The 16,372-nt window shown below is 52.0% G+C and overlaps 26 non-coding genes across 26 annotated transcripts; 13 read left to right on the top strand and 13 right to left on the bottom strand.

The window, feature by feature from the left end:
- The first annotated feature begins 84 nt into the window (after window positions 1–84).
- Window positions 85–157, top strand: trnak-cuu. The gene has a single exon. It is a non-coding gene; the product is annotated as a tRNA-Lys (tRNA).
- A 434-nt stretch (window positions 158–591) lies between these two features.
- On the bottom strand, window positions 592–665 carry trnan-guu. The gene has a single exon. It is a non-coding gene; the product is annotated as a tRNA-Asn (tRNA).
- Window positions 666–1,364: 699 nt separating this feature from the next.
- trnak-cuu lies at window positions 1,365–1,437 on the top strand. Its single transcript has one exon. It is a non-coding gene; the product is annotated as a tRNA-Lys (tRNA).
- A 434-nt stretch (window positions 1,438–1,871) lies between these two features.
- On the bottom strand, window positions 1,872–1,945 carry trnan-guu. Its single transcript has one exon. It is a non-coding gene; the product is annotated as a tRNA-Asn (tRNA).
- A 697-nt stretch (window positions 1,946–2,642) lies between these two features.
- On the top strand, window positions 2,643–2,715 carry trnak-cuu. The gene has a single exon. It is a non-coding gene; the product is annotated as a tRNA-Lys (tRNA).
- Window positions 2,716–3,149: 434 nt separating this feature from the next.
- On the bottom strand, window positions 3,150–3,223 carry trnan-guu. Its single transcript has one exon. It is a non-coding gene; the product is annotated as a tRNA-Asn (tRNA).
- Window positions 3,224–3,919: 696 nt separating this feature from the next.
- On the top strand, window positions 3,920–3,992 carry trnak-cuu. Its single transcript has one exon. It is a non-coding gene; the product is annotated as a tRNA-Lys (tRNA).
- A 434-nt stretch (window positions 3,993–4,426) lies between these two features.
- trnan-guu lies at window positions 4,427–4,500 on the bottom strand. The gene has a single exon. It is a non-coding gene; the product is annotated as a tRNA-Asn (tRNA).
- Window positions 4,501–5,205: 705 nt separating this feature from the next.
- Window positions 5,206–5,278, top strand: trnak-cuu. Its single transcript has one exon. It is a non-coding gene; the product is annotated as a tRNA-Lys (tRNA).
- Window positions 5,279–5,712: 434 nt separating this feature from the next.
- On the bottom strand, window positions 5,713–5,786 carry trnan-guu. Its single transcript has one exon. It is a non-coding gene; the product is annotated as a tRNA-Asn (tRNA).
- Window positions 5,787–6,474: 688 nt separating this feature from the next.
- trnak-cuu lies at window positions 6,475–6,547 on the top strand. Its single transcript has one exon. It is a non-coding gene; the product is annotated as a tRNA-Lys (tRNA).
- A 434-nt stretch (window positions 6,548–6,981) lies between these two features.
- trnan-guu lies at window positions 6,982–7,055 on the bottom strand. The gene has a single exon. It is a non-coding gene; the product is annotated as a tRNA-Asn (tRNA).
- Window positions 7,056–7,757: 702 nt separating this feature from the next.
- trnak-cuu lies at window positions 7,758–7,830 on the top strand. The gene has a single exon. It is a non-coding gene; the product is annotated as a tRNA-Lys (tRNA).
- Window positions 7,831–8,264: 434 nt separating this feature from the next.
- Window positions 8,265–8,338, bottom strand: trnan-guu. The gene has a single exon. It is a non-coding gene; the product is annotated as a tRNA-Asn (tRNA).
- A 710-nt stretch (window positions 8,339–9,048) lies between these two features.
- Window positions 9,049–9,121, top strand: trnak-cuu. The gene has a single exon. It is a non-coding gene; the product is annotated as a tRNA-Lys (tRNA).
- A 434-nt stretch (window positions 9,122–9,555) lies between these two features.
- On the bottom strand, window positions 9,556–9,629 carry trnan-guu. The gene has a single exon. It is a non-coding gene; the product is annotated as a tRNA-Asn (tRNA).
- Window positions 9,630–10,334: 705 nt separating this feature from the next.
- Window positions 10,335–10,407, top strand: trnak-cuu. Its single transcript has one exon. It is a non-coding gene; the product is annotated as a tRNA-Lys (tRNA).
- A 434-nt stretch (window positions 10,408–10,841) lies between these two features.
- On the bottom strand, window positions 10,842–10,915 carry trnan-guu. Its single transcript has one exon. It is a non-coding gene; the product is annotated as a tRNA-Asn (tRNA).
- A 695-nt stretch (window positions 10,916–11,610) lies between these two features.
- On the top strand, window positions 11,611–11,683 carry trnak-cuu. The gene has a single exon. It is a non-coding gene; the product is annotated as a tRNA-Lys (tRNA).
- A 434-nt stretch (window positions 11,684–12,117) lies between these two features.
- On the bottom strand, window positions 12,118–12,191 carry trnan-guu. Its single transcript has one exon. It is a non-coding gene; the product is annotated as a tRNA-Asn (tRNA).
- Window positions 12,192–12,893: 702 nt separating this feature from the next.
- trnak-cuu lies at window positions 12,894–12,966 on the top strand. The gene has a single exon. It is a non-coding gene; the product is annotated as a tRNA-Lys (tRNA).
- A 434-nt stretch (window positions 12,967–13,400) lies between these two features.
- trnan-guu lies at window positions 13,401–13,474 on the bottom strand. The gene has a single exon. It is a non-coding gene; the product is annotated as a tRNA-Asn (tRNA).
- Window positions 13,475–14,171: 697 nt separating this feature from the next.
- Window positions 14,172–14,244, top strand: trnak-cuu. The gene has a single exon. It is a non-coding gene; the product is annotated as a tRNA-Lys (tRNA).
- A 434-nt stretch (window positions 14,245–14,678) lies between these two features.
- Window positions 14,679–14,752, bottom strand: trnan-guu. Its single transcript has one exon. It is a non-coding gene; the product is annotated as a tRNA-Asn (tRNA).
- Window positions 14,753–15,450: 698 nt separating this feature from the next.
- On the top strand, window positions 15,451–15,523 carry trnak-cuu. The gene has a single exon. It is a non-coding gene; the product is annotated as a tRNA-Lys (tRNA).
- Window positions 15,524–15,957: 434 nt separating this feature from the next.
- trnan-guu lies at window positions 15,958–16,031 on the bottom strand. Its single transcript has one exon. It is a non-coding gene; the product is annotated as a tRNA-Asn (tRNA).
- Between the last annotated feature and the right edge of the window lie 341 nt (window positions 16,032–16,372).

Below are 16,372 nucleotides of genomic sequence, written 5' to 3'. Positions count from 1 at the left end.
AGATCAAATTAATCTCAGCCATCTGGGCAGTAGGTGCCCCGCTTTTGTCCAAGCCGGGGGGGGGGGGGGGGGCGCCGTTGACTTGCCCGGCTAGCTCAGTCGGTAGAGCATGAGACTCTTAATCTCAGGGTCGTGGGTTCGAGCCCCACGTTGGGCGAAGGGTGCTTTTGAGGGAGCCGGGACGAGCCCAAAGGCCGTCTTTACCGCCTCAGGAGGAGAGAATAATAGCAACATAAATAAGACAGAAAACCATAGATGGATGAAGTGCACTCTGCGGGTGAACGTTTCCTCCAGAGATCCCTCGGTGTGGTTTTAATCGTCACTAATGACGGACCCTGAGCCTGGCATCAAAGGCTCTCTGAAGACGCCTTCGCATTTTGCAAGCTGGGCTGTGAGTTTAAGAGCATGTTGGGCTGTGAGTTTAAGAGCATGTTGCTCTGTACGGCAATCAGCAAAGCAACAGGTGAGCCAGGCGTTAGGCTTCCAGGGCGCACCAGCCAACAAGCACCCGCCTCCGTTCGCGGCCTGTGATTTCCGCTACGCGTTATGGCAAAGCTTGTGGGGAACCTGGCAGCCTAAGAAAAGCCTAGCCGTCACTGGGTGGGCTTGAACCACCAACCTTTCGGTTAACAGCCGAACGCGCTAACCGATTGCGCCACAGAGACCCGCCTGCTCCTTGCGGAAAGAAGATCGTCCGCCCTGTTGTGCCGCAACTGAGCCGTGCGTTGCCGGAGACACGGTTTGCCGGCCGACCCTGATGGGCCCCGTTGATTAATAGCATAAACACTCCCGATTAATAGTGTTTACGACACTGGAGAGAAGAGGAAAGGGCTGTGTATTTTCGGAAACGCTGCTGCTACAAATCCCGCCTTCCGGTCAAGGTTTGGCTGGAATCAATCCATAGGCCTAATAGACAAATGTGCAAACCAATAGGGTGACAGGGAGGCGGGACAATACCAATTCTCGGGTGGGAAACGAAGATCAGTACGATAGCCATAGCAATCACGAAAATCTGCCAGAAATGTCCATGAAATTCCACCATTTCAGGTTTCAAACTCTTTGACTTCTAAAAATTCTACACACAAGCTGTCCTGCCACAATCGCTTCTTTATATTTGGTTCTTAGCGTTGGCGCAGACAAAATGGCTTAAGAAGAGGTGGTAAAAAAAAAAAGTGTACCACACTCAGTGCAACAGAGACCGTCATGTGAAGGGCGTGGTGTTTTTAACGGGTGTCTTGGGAAAATAATGGGCGTTTTTTTGCTCTTAGACTGCACCAGATCAAATTAATCTCAGCCATCTGGGCAGTAGGTGCCCCGCTTTTGTCCAAGCCGGGGTGGGGGGGGGGGGGGGGCTCCTTTGACTTGCCCGGCTAGCTCAGTCGGTAGAGCATGAGACTCTTAATCTCAGGGTCGTGGGTTCGAGCCCCACGTTGGGCGAAGGGTGCTTTTGAGGGAGCCGGGACGAGCCCAAAGGCCGTCTTTACCGCCTCAGGAGGAGAGAATAATAGCAACATAAATAAGACAGAAAACCATAGATGGATGAAGTGCACTCTGCGGGTGAACGTTTCCTCCAGAGATCCCTCGGTGTGGTTTTAATCGTCACTAATGACGGACCCTGAGCCTGGCATCAAAGGCTCTCTGAAGACGCCTTCGCATTTTGCAAGCTGGGCTGTGAGTTTAAGAGCATGTTGGGCTGTGAGTTTAAGAGCATGTTGCTCTGTACGGCAATCAGCAAAGCAACAGGTGAGCCAGGCGTTAGGCTTCCAGGGCGCACCAGCCAACAAGCACCCGCCTCCGTTCGCGGCCTGTGATTTCCGCTACGCGTTATGGCAAAGCTTGTGGGGAACCTGGCAGCCTAAGAAAAGCCTAGCCGTCACTGGGTGGGCTTGAACCACCAACCTTTCGGTTAACAGCCGAACGCGCTAACCGATTGCGCCACAGAGACCCGCCTGCTCCTTGCGGAAAGAAGATCGTCCGCCCTGTTGTGCCGCAACTGAGCCGTGCGTTGCCGGAGACACGGTTTGCCGGCCGACCCTGATGGGCCCCGTTGATTAATAGCATAAACACTCCCGATTAATAGTGTTTACGACACTGGAGAGAAGAGGAAAGGGCTGTGTATTTTCGGAAACGCTGCTGCTACAAATCCCGCCTTCCGGTCAAGGTTTGGCTGGAATCAATCCATAGGCCTAATAGACAAATGTGCAAACCAATAGGGTGACAGGGAGGCGGGACAATACCAATTCTCGGGTGGGAAACGAAGATCAGTACGATAGCCATAGCAATCACGAAAATCTGCCAGAAATGTCCATGAAATTCCACCATTTCAGGTTTCAAACTCTTTGACTTCTAAAAATTCTACACACAAGCTGTCCTGCCACAATCGCTTCTTTATATTTGGTTCTTAGCGTTGGCGCAGACAAAATGGCTTAAGAAGAGGTGGTAAAAAAAAAAAGTGTACCACACTCAGTGCAACAGAGACCGTCATGTGAAGGGCGTGGTGTTTTTAACGGGTGTCTTGGGAAAATAATGGGCGTTTTTTTGCTCTTAGACTGCACCAGATCAAATTAATCTCAGCCATCTGGGCAGTAGGTGCCCCGCTTTTGTCCAAGCCGGGGGGGGGGGGGGGGGGGCGCCTTTGACTTGCCCGGCTAGCTCAGTCGGTAGAGCATGAGACTCTTAATCTCAGGGTCGTGGGTTCGAGCCCCACGTTGGGCGAAGGGTGCTTTTGAGGGAGCCGGGACGAGCCCAAAGGCCGTCTTTACCGCCTCAGGAGGAGAGAATAATAGCAACATAAATAAGACAGAAAACCATAGATGGATGAAGTGCACTCTGCGGGTGAACGTTTCCTCCAGAGATCCCTCGGTGTGGTTTTAATCGTCACTAATGACGGACCCTGAGCCTGGCATCAAAGGCTCTCTGAAGACGCCTTCGCATTTTGCAAGCTGGGCTGTGAGTTTAAGAGCATGTTGGGCTGTGAGTTTAAGAGCATGTTGCTCTGTACGGCAATCAGCAAAGCAACAGGTGAGCCAGGCGTTAGGCTTCCAGGGCGCACCAGCCAACAAGCACCCGCCTCCGTTCGCGGCCTGTGATTTCCGCTACGCGTTATGGCAAAGCTTGTGGGGAACCTGGCAGCCTAAGAAAAGCCTAGCCGTCACTGGGTGGGCTTGAACCACCAACCTTTCGGTTAACAGCCGAACGCGCTAACCGATTGCGCCACAGAGACCCGCCTGCTCCTTGCGGAAAGAAGATCGTCCGCCCTGTTGTGCCGCAACTGAGCCGTGCGTTGCCGGAGACACGGTTTGCCGGCCGACCCTGATGGGCCCCGTTGATTAATAGCATAAACACTCCCGATTAATAGTGTTTACGACACTGGAGAGAAGAGGAAAGGGCTGTGTATTTTCGGAAACGCTGCTGCTACAAATCCCGCCTTCCGGTCAAGGTTTGGCTGGAATCAATCCATAGGCCTAATAGACAAATGTGCAAACCAATAGGGTGACAGGGAGGCGGGACAATACCAATTCTCGGGTGGGAAACGAAGATCAGTACGATAGCCATAGCAATCACGAAAATCTGCCAGAAATGTCCATGAAATTCCACCATTTCAGGTTTCAAACTCTTTGACTTCTAAAAATTCTACACACAAGCTGTCCTGCCACAATCGCTTCTTTATATTTGGTTCTTAGCGTTGGCGCAGACAAAATGGCTTAAGAAGAGGTGGTAAAAAAAAAAAGTGTACCACACTCAGTGCAACAGAGACCGTCATGTGAAGGGCGTGGTGTTTTTAACGGGTGTCTTGGGAAAATAATGGGCGTTTTTTTGCTCTTAGACTGCACCAGATCAAATTAATCTCAGCCATCTGGGCAGTAGGTGCCCCGCTTTTGTCCAAGCCGGGGGGGGGGGGGGGGGGCGCCTTTGACTTGCCCGGCTAGCTCAGTCGGTAGAGCATGAGACTCTTAATCTCAGGGTCGTGGGTTCGAGCCCCACGTTGGGCGAAGGGTGCTTTTGAGGGAGCCGGGACGAGCCCAAAGGCCGTCTTTACCGCCTCAGGAGGAGAGAATAATAGCAACATAAATAAGACAGAAAACCATAGATGGATGAAGTGCACTCTGCGGGTGAACGTTTCCTCCAGAGATCCCTCGGTGTGGTTTTAATCGTCACTAATGACGGACCCTGAGCCTGGCATCAAAGGCTCTCTGAAGACGCCTTCGCATTTTGCAAGCTGGGCTGTGAGTTTAAGAGCATGTTGGGCTGTGAGTTTAAGAGCATGTTGCTCTGTACGGCAATCAGCAAAGCAACAGGTGAGCCAGGCGTTAGGCTTCCAGGGCGCACCAGCCAACAAGCACCCGCCTCCGTTCGCGGCCTGTGATTTCCGCTACGCGTTATGGCAAAGCTTGTGGGGAACCTGGCAGCCTAAGAAAAGCCTAGCCGTCACTGGGTGGGCTTGAACCACCAACCTTTCGGTTAACAGCCGAACGCGCTAACCGATTGCGCCACAGAGACCCGCCTGCTCCTTGCGGAAAGAAGATCGTCCGCCCTGTTGTGCCGCAACTGAGCCGTGCGTTGCCGGAGACACGGTTTGCCGGCCGACCCTGATGGGCCCCGTTGATTAATAGCATAAACACTCCCGATTAATAGTGTTTACGACACTGGAGAGAAGAGGAAAGGGCTGTGTATTTTCGGAAACGCTGCTGCTACAAATCCCGCCTTCCGGTCAAGGTTTGGCTGGAATCAATCCATAGGCCTAATAGACAAATGTGCAAACCAATAGGGTGACAGGGAGGCGGGACAATACCAATTCTCGGGTGGGAAACGAAGATCAGTACGATAGCCATAGCAATCACGAAAATCTGCCAGAAATGTCCATGAAATTCCACCATTTCAGGTTTCAAACTCTTTGACTTCTAAAAATTCTACACACAAGCTGTCCTGCCACAATCGCTTCTTTATATTTGGTTCTTAGCGTTGGCGCAGACAAAATGGCTTAAGAAGAGGTGGTAAAAAAAAAAAGTGTACCACACTCAGTGCAACAGAGACCGTCATGTGAAGGGCGTGGTGTTTTTAACGGGTGTCTTGGGAAAATAATGGGCGTTTTTTTGCTCTTAGACTGCACCAGATCAAATTAATCTCAGCCATCTGGGCAGTAGGTGCCCCGCTTTTGTCCAAGCCGGGGTGGGGGGGGGGGGGGGGGGGGGGGGCCTTTGACTTGCCCGGCTAGCTCAGTCGGTAGAGCATGAGACTCTTAATCTCAGGGTCGTGGGTTCGAGCCCCACGTTGGGCGAAGGGTGCTTTTGAGGGAGCCGGGACGAGCCCAAAGGCCGTCTTTACCGCCTCAGGAGGAGAGAATAATAGCAACATAAATAAGACAGAAAACCATAGATGGATGAAGTGCACTCTGCGGGTGAACGTTTCCTCCAGAGATCCCTCGGTGTGGTTTTAATCGTCACTAATGACGGACCCTGAGCCTGGCATCAAAGGCTCTCTGAAGACGCCTTCGCATTTTGCAAGCTGGGCTGTGAGTTTAAGAGCATGTTGGGCTGTGAGTTTAAGAGCATGTTGCTCTGTACGGCAATCAGCAAAGCAACAGGTGAGCCAGGCGTTAGGCTTCCAGGGCGCACCAGCCAACAAGCACCCGCCTCCGTTCGCGGCCTGTGATTTCCGCTACGCGTTATGGCAAAGCTTGTGGGGAACCTGGCAGCCTAAGAAAAGCCTAGCCGTCACTGGGTGGGCTTGAACCACCAACCTTTCGGTTAACAGCCGAACGCGCTAACCGATTGCGCCACAGAGACCCGCCTGCTCCTTGCGGAAAGAAGATCGTCCGCCCTGTTGTGCCGCAACTGAGCCGTGCGTTGCCGGAGACACGGTTTGCCGGCCGACCCTGATGGGCCCCGTTGATTAATAGCATAAACACTCCCGATTAATAGTGTTTACGACACTGGAGAGAAGAGGAAAGGGCTGTGTATTTTCGGAAACGCTGCTGCTACAAATCCCGCCTTCCGGTCAAGGTTTGGCTGGAATCAATCCATAGGCCTAATAGACAAATGTGCAAACCAATAGGGTGACAGGGAGGCGGGACAATACCAATTCTCGGGTGGGAAACGAAGATCAGTACGATAGCCATAGCAATCACGAAAATCTGCCAGAAATGTCCATGAAATTCCACCATTTCAGGTTTCAAACTCTTTGACTTCTAAAAATTCTACACACAAGCTGTCCTGCCACAATCGCTTCTTTATATTTGGTTCTTAGCGTTGGCGCAGACAAAATGGCTTAAGAAGAGGTGGTAAAAAAAAAAAGTGTACCACACTCAGTGCAACAGAGACCGTCATGTGAAGGGCGTGGTGTTTTTAACGGGTGTCTTGGGAAAATAATGGGCGTTTTTTTGCTCTTAGACTGCACCAGATCAAATTAATCTCAGCCATCTGGGCAGTAGGTGCCCCGCTTTTGTCCAAGCCGGGGGGGGGGCTCCTTTGACTTGCCCGGCTAGCTCAGTCGGTAGAGCATGAGACTCTTAATCTCAGGGTCGTGGGTTCGAGCCCCACGTTGGGCGAAGGGTGCTTTTGAGGGAGCCGGGACGAGCCCAAAGGCCGTCTTTACCGCCTCAGGAGGAGAGAATAATAGCAACATAAATAAGACAGAAAACCATAGATGGATGAAGTGCACTCTGCGGGTGAACGTTTCCTCCAGAGATCCCTCGGTGTGGTTTTAATCGTCACTAATGACGGACCCTGAGCCTGGCATCAAAGGCTCTCTGAAGACGCCTTCGCATTTTGCAAGCTGGGCTGTGAGTTTAAGAGCATGTTGGGCTGTGAGTTTAAGAGCATGTTGCTCTGTACGGCAATCAGCAAAGCAACAGGTGAGCCAGGCGTTAGGCTTCCAGGGCGCACCAGCCAACAAGCACCCGCCTCCGTTCGCGGCCTGTGATTTCCGCTACGCGTTATGGCAAAGCTTGTGGGGAACCTGGCAGCCTAAGAAAAGCCTAGCCGTCACTGGGTGGGCTTGAACCACCAACCTTTCGGTTAACAGCCGAACGCGCTAACCGATTGCGCCACAGAGACCCGCCTGCTCCTTGCGGAAAGAAGATCGTCCGCCCTGTTGTGCCGCAACTGAGCCGTGCGTTGCCGGAGACACGGTTTGCCGGCCGACCCTGATGGGCCCCGTTGATTAATAGCATAAACACTCCCGATTAATAGTGTTTACGACACTGGAGAGAAGAGGAAAGGGCTGTGTATTTTCGGAAACGCTGCTGCTACAAATCCCGCCTTCCGGTCAAGGTTTGGCTGGAATCAATCCATAGGCCTAATAGACAAATGTGCAAACCAATAGGGTGACAGGGAGGCGGGACAATACCAATTCTCGGGTGGGAAACGAAGATCAGTACGATAGCCATAGCAATCACGAAAATCTGCCAGAAATGTCCATGAAATTCCACCATTTCAGGTTTCAAACTCTTTGACTTCTAAAAATTCTACACACAAGCTGTCCTGCCACAATCGCTTCTTTATATTTGGTTCTTAGCGTTGGCGCAGACAAAATGGCTTAAGAAGAGGTGGTAAAAAAAAAAAGTGTACCACACTCAGTGCAACAGAGACCGTCATGTGAAGGGCGTGGTGTTTTTAACGGGTGTCTTGGGAAAATAATGGGCGTTTTTTTTTCTCTTAGACTGCACCAGATCAAATTAATCTCAGCCATCTGGGCAGTAGGTGCCCCGCTTTTGTCCAAGCCGGGGGGGGGGGGGTGGGGGGGGGCTCCTTTGACTTGCCCGGCTAGCTCAGTCGGTAGAGCATGAGACTCTTAATCTCAGGGTCGTGGGTTCGAGCCCCACGTTGGGCGAAGGGTGCTTTTGAGGGAGCCGGGACGAGCCCAAAGGCCGTCTTTACCGCCTCAGGAGGAGAGAATAATAGCAACATAAATAAGACAGAAAACCATAGATGGATGAAGTGCACTCTGCGGGTGAACGTTTCCTCCAGAGATCCCTCGGTGTGGTTTTAATCGTCACTAATGACGGACCCTGAGCCTGGCATCAAAGGCTCTCTGAAGACGCCTTCGCATTTTGCAAGCTGGGCTGTGAGTTTAAGAGCATGTTGGGCTGTGAGTTTAAGAGCATGTTGCTCTGTACGGCAATCAGCAAAGCAACAGGTGAGCCAGGCGTTAGGCTTCCAGGGCGCACCAGCCAACAAGCACCCGCCTCCGTTCGCGGCCTGTGATTTCCGCTACGCGTTATGGCAAAGCTTGTGGGGAACCTGGCAGCCTAAGAAAAGCCTAGCCGTCACTGGGTGGGCTTGAACCACCAACCTTTCGGTTAACAGCCGAACGCGCTAACCGATTGCGCCACAGAGACCCGCCTGCTCCTTGCGGAAAGAAGATCGTCCGCCCTGTTGTGCCGCAACTGAGCCGTGCGTTGCCGGAGACACGGTTTGCCGGCCGACCCTGATGGGCCCCGTTGATTAATAGCATAAACACTCCCGATTAATAGTGTTTACGACACTGGAGAGAAGAGGAAAGGGCTGTGTATTTTCGGAAACGCTGCTGCTACAAATCCCGCCTTCCGGTCAAGGTTTGGCTGGAATCAATCCATAGGCCTAATAGACAAATGTGCAAACCAATAGGGTGACAGGGAGGCGGGACAATACCAATTCTCGGGTGGGAAACGAAGATCAGTACGATAGCCATAGCAATCACGAAAATCTGCCAGAAATGTCCATGAAATTCCACCATTTCAGGTTTCAAACTCTTTGACTTCTAAAAATTCTACACACAAGCTGTCCTGCCACAATCGCTTCTTTATATTTGGTTCTTAGCGTTGGCGCAGACAAAATGGCTTAAGAAGAGGTGGTAAAAAAAAAAAGTGTACCACACTCAGTGCAACAGAGACCGTCATGTGAAGGGCGTGGTGTTTTTAACGGGTGTCTTGGGAAAATAATGGGCGTTTTTTTGCTCTTAGACTGCACCAGATCAAATTAATCTCAGCCATCTGGGCAGTAGGTGCCCCGCTTTTGTCCAAGCCGGGGTGGGGGGGGGGGGGGGGGGGCGGGGGGGCTCCTTTGACTTGCCCGGCTAGCTCAGTCGGTAGAGCATGAGACTCTTAATCTCAGGGTCGTGGGTTCGAGCCCCACGTTGGGCGAAGGGTGCTTTTGAGGGAGCCGGGACGAGCCCAAAGGCCGTCTTTACCGCCTCAGGAGGAGAGAATAATAGCAACATAAATAAGACAGAAAACCATAGATGGATGAAGTGCACTCTGCGGGTGAACGTTTCCTCCAGAGATCCCTCGGTGTGGTTTTAATCGTCACTAATGACGGACCCTGAGCCTGGCATCAAAGGCTCTCTGAAGACGCCTTCGCATTTTGCAAGCTGGGCTGTGAGTTTAAGAGCATGTTGGGCTGTGAGTTTAAGAGCATGTTGCTCTGTACGGCAATCAGCAAAGCAACAGGTGAGCCAGGCGTTAGGCTTCCAGGGCGCACCAGCCAACAAGCACCCGCCTCCGTTCGCGGCCTGTGATTTCCGCTACGCGTTATGGCAAAGCTTGTGGGGAACCTGGCAGCCTAAGAAAAGCCTAGCCGTCACTGGGTGGGCTTGAACCACCAACCTTTCGGTTAACAGCCGAACGCGCTAACCGATTGCGCCACAGAGACCCGCCTGCTCCTTGCGGAAAGAAGATCGTCCGCCCTGTTGTGCCGCAACTGAGCCGTGCGTTGCCGGAGACACGGTTTTGCCGGCCGACCCTGATGGGCCCCGTTGATTAATAGCATAAACACTCCCGATTAATAGTGTTTACGACACTGGAGAGAAGAGGAAAGGGCTGTGTATTTTCGGAAACGCTGCTGCTACAAATCCCGCCTTCCGGTCAAGGTTTGGCTGGAATCAATCCATAGGCCTAATAGACAAATGTGCAAACCAATAGGGTGACAGGGAGGCGGGACAATACCAATTCTCGGGTGGGAAACGAAGATCAGTACGATAGCCATAGCAATCACGAAAATCTGCCAGAAATGTCCATGAAATTCCACCATTTCAGGTTTCAAACTCTTTGACTTCTAAAAATTCTACACACAAGCTGTCCTGCCACAATCGCTTCTTTATATTTGGTTCTTAGCGTTGGCGCAGACAAAATGGCTTAAGAAGAGGTGGTAAAAAAAAAAAGTGTACCACACTCAGTGCAACAGAGACCGTCATGTGAAGGGCGTGGTGTTTTTAACGGGTGTCTTGGGAAAATAATGGGCGTTTTTTTGCTCTTAGACTGCACCAGATCAAATTAATCTCAGCCATCTGGGCAGTAGGTGCCCCGCTTTTGTCCAAGCCGGGGCGGGGGGGGGGGGGGGGGGGGGGGCATTTGACTTGCCCGGCTAGCTCAGTCGGTAGAGCATGAGACTCTTAATCTCAGGGTCGTGGGTTCGAGCCCCACGTTGGGCGAAGGGTGCTTTTGAGGGAGCCGGGACGAGCCCAAAGGCCGTCTTTACCGCCTCAGGAGGAGAGAATAATAGCAACATAAATAAGACAGAAAACCATAGATGGATGAAGTGCACTCTGCGGGTGAACGTTTCCTCCAGAGATCCCTCGGTGTGGTTTTAATCGTCACTAATGACGGACCCTGAGCCTGGCATCAAAGGCTCTCTGAAGACGCCTTCGCATTTTGCAAGCTGGGCTGTGAGTTTAAGAGCATGTTGGGCTGTGAGTTTAAGAGCATGTTGCTCTGTACGGCAATCAGCAAAGCAACAGGTGAGCCAGGCGTTAGGCTTCCAGGGCGCACCAGCCAACAAGCACCCGCCTCCGTTCGCGGCCTGTGATTTCCGCTACGCGTTATGGCAAAGCTTGTGGGGAACCTGGCAGCCTAAGAAAAGCCTAGCCGTCACTGGGTGGGCTTGAACCACCAACCTTTCGGTTAACAGCCGAACGCGCTAACCGATTGCGCCACAGAGACCCGCCTGCTCCTTGCGGAAAGAAGATCGTCCGCCCTGTTGTGCCGCAACTGAGCCGTGCGTTGCCGGAGACACGGTTTGCCGGCCGACCCTGATGGGCCCCGTTGATTAATAGCATAAACACTCCCGATTAATAGTGTTTACGACACTGGAGAGAAGAGGAAAGGGCTGTGTATTTTCGGAAACGCTGCTGCTACAAATCCCGCCTTCCGGTCAAGGTTTGGCTGGAATCAATCCATAGGCCTAATAGACAAATGTGCAAACCAATAGGGTGACAGGGAGGCGGGACAATACCAATTCTCGGGTGGGAAACGAAGATCAGTACGATAGCCATAGCAATCACGAAAATCTGCCAGAAATGTCCATGAAATTCCACCATTTCAGGTTTCAAACTCTTTGACTTCTAAAAATTCTACACACAAGCTGTCCTGCCACAATCGCTTCTTTATATTTGGTTCTTAGCGTTGGCGCAGACAAAATGGCTTAAGAAGAGGTGGTAAAAAAAAAAAGTGTACCACACTCAGTGCAACAGAGACCGTCATGTGAAGGGCGTGGTGTTTTTAACGGGTGTCTTGGGAAAATAATGGGCGTTTTTTGCTCTTAGACTGCACCAGATCAAATTAATCTCAGCCATCTGGGCAGTAGGTGCCCCGCTTTTGTCCAAGCCGGGGGGGGGGGGGGGGGGCTCCTTTGACTTGCCCGGCTAGCTCAGTCGGTAGAGCATGAGACTCTTAATCTCAGGGTCGTGGGTTCGAGCCCCACGTTGGGCGAAGGGTGCTTTTGAGGGAGCCGGGACGAGCCCAAAGGCCGTCTTTACCGCCTCAGGAGGAGAGAATAATAGCAACATAAATAAGACAGAAAACCATAGATGGATGAAGTGCACTCTGCGGGTGAACGTTTCCTCCAGAGATCCCTCGGTGTGGTTTTAATCGTCACTAATGACGGACCCTGAGCCTGGCATCAAAGGCTCTCTGAAGACGCCTTCGCATTTTGCAAGCTGGGCTGTGAGTTTAAGAGCATGTTGGGCTGTGAGTTTAAGAGCATGTTGCTCTGTACGGCAATCAGCAAAGCAACAGGTGAGCCAGGCGTTAGGCTTCCAGGGCGCACCAGCCAACAAGCACCCGCCTCCGTTCGCGGCCTGTGATTTCCGCTACGCGTTATGGCAAAGCTTGTGGGGAACCTGGCAGCCTAAGAAAAGCCTAGCCGTCACTGGGTGGGCTTGAACCACCAACCTTTCGGTTAACAGCCGAACGCGCTAACCGATTGCGCCACAGAGACCCGCCTGCTCCTTGCGGAAAGAAGATCGTCCGCCCTGTTGTGCCGCAACTGAGCCGTGCGTTGCCGGAGACACGGTTTGCCGGCCGACCCTGATGGGCCCCGTTGATTAATAGCATAAACACTCCCGATTAATAGTGTTTACGACACTGGAGAGAAGAGGAAAGGGCTGTGTATTTTCGGAAACGCTGCTGCTACAAATCCCGCCTTCCGGTCAAGGTTTGGCTGGAATCAATCCATAGGCCTAATAGACAAATGTGCAAACCAATAGGGTGACAGGGAGGCGGGACAATACCAATTCTCGGGTGGGAAACGAAGATCAGTACGATAGCCATAGCAATCACGAAAATCTGCCAGAAATGTCCATGAAATTCCACCATTTCAGGTTTCAAACTCTTTGACTTCTAAAAATTCTACACACAAGCTGTCCTGCCACAATCGCTTCTTTATATTTGGTTCTTAGCGTTGGCGCAGACAAAATGGCTTAAGAAGAGGTGGTAAAAAAAAAAAGTGTACCACACTCAGTGCAACAGAGACCGTCATGTGAAGGGCGTGGTGTTTTTAACGGGTGTCTTGGGAAAATAATGGGCGTTTTTTTGCTCTTAGACTGCACCAGATCAAATTAATCTCAGCCATCTGGGCAGTAGGTGCCCCGCTTTTGTCCAAGCCGGGGTGGGGGGGGGGGGGGGGGGGCTCCTTTGACTTGCCCGGCTAGCTCAGTCGGTAGAGCATGAGACTCTTAATCTCAGGGTCGTGGGTTCGAGCCCCACGTTGGGCGAAGGGTGCTTTTGAGGGAGCCGGGACGAGCCCAAAGGCCGTCTTTACCGCCTCAGGAGGAGAGAATAATAGCAACATAAATAAGACAGAAAACCATAGATGGATGAAGTGCACTCTGCGGGTGAACGTTTCCTCCAGAGATCCCTCGGTGTGGTTTTAATCGTCACTAATGACGGACCCTGAGCCTGGCATCAAAGGCTCTCTGAAGACGCCTTCGCATTTTGCAAGCTGGGCTGTGAGTTTAAGAGCATGTTGGGCTGTGAGTTTAAGAGCATGTTGCTCTGTACGGCAATCAGCAAAGCAACAGGTGAGCCAGGCGTTAGGCTTCCAGGGCGCACCAGCCAACAAGCACCCGCCTCCGTTCGCGGCCTGTGATTTCCGCTACGCGTTATGGCAAAGCTTGTGGGGAACCTGGCAGCCTAAGAAAAGCCTAGCCGTCACTGGGTGGGCTTGAACCACCAACCTTTCGGTTAACAGCCGAACGCGCTAACCGATTGCGCCACAGAGACCCGCCTGCTCCTTGCGGAAAGAAGATCGTCCGCCCTGTTGTGCCGCAACTGAGCCGTGCGTTGCCGGAGACACGGTTTGCCGGCCGACCCTGATGGGCCCCGTTGATTAATAGCATAAACACTCCCGATTAATAGTGTTTACGACACTGGAGAGAAGAGGAAAGGGCTGTGTATTTTCGGAAACGCTGCTGCTACAAATCCCGCCTTCCGGTCAAGGTTTGGCTGGAATCAATCCATAGGCCTAATAGACAAATGTGCAAACCAATAGGGTGACAGGGAGGCGGGACAATACCAATTCTCGGGTGGGAAACGAAGATCAGTACGATAGCCATAGCAATCACGAAAATCTGCCAGAAATGTCCATGAAATTCCACCATTTCAGGTTTCAAACTCTTTGACTTCTAAAAATTCTACACACAAGCTGTCCTGCCACAATCGCTTCTTTATATTTGGTTCTTAGCGTTGGCGCAGACAAAATGGCTTAAGAAGAGGTGGTAAAAAAAAAAAGTGTACCACACTCAGTGCAACAGAGACCGTCATGTGAAGGGCGTGGTGTTTTTAACGGGTGTCTTGGGAAAATAATGGGCGTTTTTTTGCTCTTAGACTGCACCAGATCAAATTAATCTCAGCCATCTGGGCAGTAGGTGCCCCGCTTTTGTCCAAGCCGGGGGGGGGGGGGGGGGGGCTCCTTTGACTTGCCCGGCTAGCTCAGTCGGTAGAGCATGAGACTCTTAATCTCAGGGTCGTGGGTTCGAGCCCCACGTTGGGCGAAGGGTGCTTTTGAGGGAGCCGGGACGAGCCCAAAGGCCGTCTTTACCGCCTCAGGAGGAGAGAATAATAGCAACATAAATAAGACAGAAAACCATAGATGGATGAAGTGCACTCTGCGGGTGAACGTTTCCTCCAGAGATCCCTCGGTGTGGTTTTAATCGTCACTAATGACGGACCCTGAGCCTGGCATCAAAGGCTCTCTGAAGACGCCTTCGCATTTTGCAAGCTGGGCTGTGAGTTTAAGAGCATGTTGGGCTGTGAGTTTAAGAGCATGTTGCTCTGTACGGCAATCAGCAAAGCAACAGGTGAGCCAGGCGTTAGGCTTCCAGGGCGCACCAGCCAACAAGCACCCGCCTCCGTTCGCGGCCTGTGATTTCCGCTACGCGTTATGGCAAAGCTTGTGGGGAACCTGGCAGCCTAAGAAAAGCCTAGCCGTCACTGGGTGGGCTTGAACCACCAACCTTTCGGTTAACAGCCGAACGCGCTAACCGATTGCGCCACAGAGACCCGCCTGCTCCTTGCGGAAAGAAGATCGTCCGCCCTGTTGTGCCGCAACTGAGCCGTGCGTTGCCGGAGACACGGTTTGCCGGCCGACCCTGATGGGCCCCGTTGATTAATAGCATAAACACTCCCGATTAATAGTGTTTACGACACTGGAGAGAAGAGGAAAGGGCTGTGTATTTTCGGAAACGCTGCTGCTACAAATCCCGCCTTCCGGTCAAGGTTTGGCTGGAATCAATCCATAGGCCTAATAGACAAATGTGCAAACCAATAGGGTGACAGGGAGGCGGGACAATACCAATTCTCGGGTGGGAAACGAAGATCAGTACGATAGCCATAGCAATCACGAAAATCTGCCAGAAATGTCCATGAAATTCCACCATTTCAGGTTTCAAACTCTTTGACTTCTAAAAATTCTACACACAAGCTGTCCTGCCACAATCGCTTCTTTATATTTGGTTCTTAGCGTTGGCGCAGACAAAATGGCTTAAGAAGAGGTGGTAAAAAAAAAAGTGTACCACACTCAGTGCAACAGAGACCGTCATGTGAAGGGCGTGGTGTTTTTAACGGGTGTCTTGGGAAAATAATGGGCGTTTTTTTGCTCTTAGACTGCACCAGATCAAATTAATCTCAGCCATCTGGGCAGTAGGTGCCCCGCTTTTGTCCAAGCCGGGGGGGGGGGGGGGGGGGGGCACCTTTGACTTGCCCGGCTAGCTCAGTCGGTAGAGCATGAGACTCTTAATCTCAGGGTCGTGGGTTCGAGCCCCACGTTGGGCGAAGGGTGCTTTTGAGGGAGCCGGGACGAGCCCAAAGGCCGTCTTTACCGCCTCAGGAGGAGAGAATAATAGCAACATAAATAAGACAGAAAACCATAGATGGATGAAGTGCACTCTGCGGGTGAACGTTTCCTCCAGAGATCCCTCGGTGTGGTTTTAATCGTCACTAATGACGGACCCTGAGCCTGGCATCAAAGGCTCTCTGAAGACGCCTTCGCATTTTGCAAGCTGGGCTGTGAGTTTAAGAGCATGTTGGGCTGTGAGTTTAAGAGCATGTTGCTCTGTACGGCAATCAGCAAAGCAACAGGTGAGCCAGGCGTTAGGCTTCCAGGGCGCACCAGCCAACAAGCACCCGCCTCCGTTCGCGGCCTGTGATTTCCGCTACGCGTTATGGCAAAGCTTGTGGGGAACCTGGCAGCCTAAGAAAAGCCTAGCCGTCACTGGGTGGGCTTGAACCACCAACCTTTCGGTTAACAGCCGAACGCGCTAACCGATTGCGCCACAGAGACCCGCCTGCTCCTTGCGGAAAGAAGATCGTCCGCCCTGTTGTGCCGCAACTGAGCCGTGCGTTGCCGGAGACACGGTTTGCCGGCCGACCCTGATGGGCCCCGTTGATTAATAGCATAAACACTCCCGATTAATAGTGTTTACGACACTGGAGAGAAGAGGAAAGGGCTGTGTATTTTCGGAAACGCTGCTGCTACAAATCCCGCCTTCCGGTCAAGGTTTGGCTGGAATCAATCCATAGGCCTAATAGACAAATGTGCAAACCAATAGGGTGACAGGGAGGCGGGACAATACCAATTCTCGGGTGGGAAACGAAGATCAGTACGATAGCCATAGCAATCAC

Source organism: Tachysurus fulvidraco, chromosome 1 (assembly GCF_022655615.1).
Source record: "Tachysurus fulvidraco isolate hzauxx_2018 chromosome 1, HZAU_PFXX_2.0, whole genome shotgun sequence".
Lineage (NCBI taxonomy): Eukaryota > Metazoa > Chordata > Actinopteri > Siluriformes > Bagridae > Tachysurus > Tachysurus fulvidraco.
The sequence above is the reverse complement of the archived record's forward strand: the minus strand, read 5'-3'. Positions and strand labels throughout refer to the sequence as shown.